Raw genomic sequence first — 4401 nt, 5'->3', positions numbered from 1 at the left:
CATTTCTGATCCTTCATTTGCAGATTCTCTACCAAAAAACAATAATTTAACAAAACTGCAGCAAAAAGCTATAAATTCTTTAAAAAATAACAAGGACATAATAATACTTCCTGCTGACAAGGGGGATATGACTGTAATAATGAATATAAAGGATTATATTGCTGAAGCAGAAAGACAACTGAGTGACACAACTACTTATAAAAATTTTAAATAGAGATCTTAATGAAGAATTTTGTTCAAAAATATCTAATTACATAAAGAAAAATGCCTTAGAAGAAAACTTAAGTGATCATTCCATCAACTTACTAATAAATAAATCTCCGAAAACACCAACATTCTACATATTGCCCAAAATCCACAAGAATATTTCAAATCCACCAGGAAGACCAATTGTAGCTTCAATATCTTCTCCAACTGAGAGAATTTCTTCTTTTGTTGATGACCATTTAAAAGAATTTGTGACTAACCTTCCTTCATTTGTGAAAAATAGTAATGATTTTTTGCACCTTGTGAAAAATGTAGCTCAACCTCTTCCTGAAAATACTAAATTAGTAACAATCGATGTTCAATCATTGTACACAAATATTGAACACCAACAAGGAATTGATTCTGTTAGATACTACTTAAACAAACGTCCCAAAAATACACTTCCTTCGTCAGATTTTCTTTTAAAATTAATAAATTTCATTCTAACTATGAATTGCTTTAGGTTTCAAAATAACTTTTATCTGCAGCAAAGAGGGACAGCCATGGGAACAAGAATGGCTCCTTCTTATGCTAATCTTGTGATGGGCAAGCTTGAACATGATTTTCTAGAAACACAAACATACAAACCCATATTTTGGAAACGTTACATTGACGATATCTTTATGATATGGACATATAGTAACGAACAATTGCAACATTTTTTACAATCACTGAACACTTTTTGCAACTTAAAATTTACGTGGGAGATATCTGATTCAATTGTGAGTTTCCTGGATATAGATATTTTTATTGAAAATCAGAAGTTGAAAACTAAGATCAATATAAAAAAAACACCAACACATTTCAATATCTACATTATGATAGTTGTCATCCGTCCCATGTCAAAAAAAGCCATTCCAAAGAGTTTAGCTAAAAGAGCCCAAAATTTATGCAGTGACAAATATCACTTAGAACAATATATTGATAATTTATTATCAGCATTTTCCAAAAGGGGTTATCCACGAAAACTTTTAAACAACAAACTGAACACCAAATCACTATCAATTGGAACAAGTAAATATAAATTTGACAATAATGATCCAAAGTTTTTAACAAAATACCATCCAGGACTTTATAAAATTAACAATATACTTCGAGTAGCATACAGTTTATTGGACAGCTCTGCTTCAACTAAAAACATATTCAAATACATTCCAAAAATAAGATTTAGAAAACCACCAGTTTTGAAAGATTTTTAGTCCATCCAAAATTACCTAAGCACAAAGACCAAGAAAACATGACAGTTGGGTCACATCCTTGCAATAAACCCAGGTGTTTAGTTTGCAACATGTGCTCTACTTCAAAAACATTTACAAGTAGTTCTACACAAAAAATCAAACAGTATATTTGAAGACTTAACATGTGAATCAAAAAATATTGTTTACCAAATTCAGTGCAAGTTATGCCCTAAAGATTATGTTGGTTCAACGATAAATTCACTTAGAACAAGGATGACTGGGCACAGGTATGCATATAAACATAAAAAAAAACAGAGCAACCTGTAGTGGCACATGGCTTAATACATAATTTAAATTTTGAAGAAACATTTTCAGTGAAACCAATTAGAAAAATATCACAAAATTTAAGTACACACAGTCTGAGAACCATGGAACAAGCCCATCAACTCGTCACTAAATCAAAATTTCCAAGTGGATTAAATTTAAGGTGACTTAGTCAACAAAGTGAATTTATAAAATTAAATCATATGTTCACCATTGTACATAATTCATTCTTATTTTTCATTTTCTGTGTTGATGTTTTATGTTTATTCTGTTCTTATAGCCCTATTTATATAATTTTTGTAATTTCCTGAAGACGGCATAAGCCGAAATATAGAAAATGTTTATTACAATAATTGAAGAATTCTTATTGAAGATTAACATATATATATATATTATTATATATATGTATATATATATACACCAAATAATTTAAAAATAACAATTTAATTATTAGCAAATATACTTTTTTCTAAGGTATTTACTCACAGTCCGTTACAAGATGTAGTCACTTCTGTCTGTCAGTCTCGCGCGACTGCCTTGCCTTATTTAACTACCGCAGTGTATATGTCTCTTTAAAACCTAGTCGAGATTTCAATAATGTGTTGAAAACTTAGGCTTAGACTTCCCAAAAACTCTACCCTATAAACCTTTCAGTTATCTAGTAGCTCTTGAAGATGCGATAGGAGACTGCACTCAAAGAGTTCAGAACAATCCAATCTCCAAGAATGATCATAAATGAAAATAAATGGTATTATTAGCTTTTACATTGAACTTATGAGACACAAAAGAGACTTTAGTTAGATAGATTAGTTATTTCGATACTGGGTCATTCTCTAATAAAGATTATTCGTCTTACGCCATTCCTGAGCAGCCACCTCCTACAACAGGTTCAAAGTCATTAGAAAAGGTTCTAGACTCAGAAAAAAAAGAGAAAATTGTCAACAAAAAGTTTTTTATATCTTATCTTCTTCTAGGCTTCTATTTCAAATTACCATCGTGGTCGTTAAATTATTACCCATACTGAGCCATAGCGCACTCGATACTTATTTAATTCTTGCAATCAATCCAGTTAAGATTTTTGTTTTAGAAACTAAGCTGACTTGTGAAAATAATCTTATTGGTGAGAGTATCCCAAAAATAACCAAAAAATGAATATGCATGTATTCTGACTCTTCTAGCCACAGTAAGATGAACCCCACCTCACATCCGTAAATCATTAAGAATCTTCACCACACATTTAATTGTACCATCGTCCTCTTTAAACATCCCTTCAATCTCCCTACAACCTAAACCAACTTCTCAGTATCTTGTCTAATGTATCAAGGGTTTTTTATACTCGTACCTATGATATAAAAAACTCTATAACAACTCAAGCCAAGATTAATTAACTAACAAAAACAGAATTAAAAAATTAAGAAAGTAAAAATAAGAGTTTTTCAATGATTATTAGCAACATAAGGTTGGAATAGTTTTAGATTTAATTTCTAAAAACTGTATAAAAAGTTATAATTTCGATAAAAAAGGGTAATATACATAAAAATAGAATTAAAAAATATTGTGGTTATAATTTAAATTTATAATGTAATCCTAAGCATTATAAATAAAACACATATTTAATACAAATACAGAACCGAATTAATGTAATTTAAATGGTAAGATGGTGAACCAAAATAAAGGAATTAATGGACATAGAAAAACGTTGGCAACTAATAAAATAAAATGGTAACTTGTGTCAACAATAGACTTAGTAACACTTTAGTAGTTAAACATATCTGTTCCGACAGCCAGTAAATATTAAATGCATTATTTAAACTCTTGTAGTTTAAAAGATAAAACTTTTTTTCTTGGAACTGTTACTAACCTTAATATGTTCGTGTGTATCAATCAAATTCGCACCTTATATTTAACCCTCGTTTAAGTGTCGTGCAAACTCATTTGCAGTGGCAGTATAATAGTTAATGATTGCTTTAGTAAAAACACTTGCTTGCGTGTCCGATTACACAACGTAAACTATGCAATGCAACAATATTGAAACCAGAAATTTTAACTGTTTTAGAATAACCAGAAATAAAATTTGATATTAAATTTTATAAAAGGTGAAATAAGAAAGCCTTAATATTCAAAGCCAAGAATTAAACTTCTCATGAAGTGGTAACGCTAATATTTAAATTCGTAATGCATACATGTGAATAAATTACTATATAAAATTACTATTAAGGATAATTAGTTATTAATTATTGAATTACGTAACTATTCATACCAGGTTTTCAGTAACCAATATCAGGCCCATCTTCTATACTGAAATAATTGGCAATCCTAATTTTAGGCTTTGGTTGTTGTGTTCTTTGTTGCTTTTTTGCTAATGTTTATTTAGTTTCATTAAACCCGCTACATTATTTTGCGGCACTTTATCAAACAGAATATTCAACAGAGCAAGAGGAAAGTAAAATACGAGCCATTTTTTGAAAAAGTAAATTGGATGAATTAAATTCATTAAGTTATTAATAACGTCATGCAAGACTGCGAGATCTTAACTCAAGAGAGATATATGGCGAGGTTGGTGACACTGCACATTCAGGAAAGATTCGCTTATGGTACATTATTGACCACTGTCTGTGACATTTAGTACCTAGATGTATATTTATCTGGTTCC

This window comes from Homalodisca vitripennis, unplaced genomic scaffold (genome assembly GCF_021130785.1).
Source record: "Homalodisca vitripennis isolate AUS2020 unplaced genomic scaffold, UT_GWSS_2.1 ScUCBcl_1311;HRSCAF=4772, whole genome shotgun sequence".
Taxonomy (NCBI): Eukaryota; Metazoa; Arthropoda; class Insecta; order Hemiptera; family Cicadellidae; genus Homalodisca; species Homalodisca vitripennis.
The sequence above is the reverse complement of the archived record's forward strand: the minus strand, read 5'-3'. Positions refer to the sequence as shown.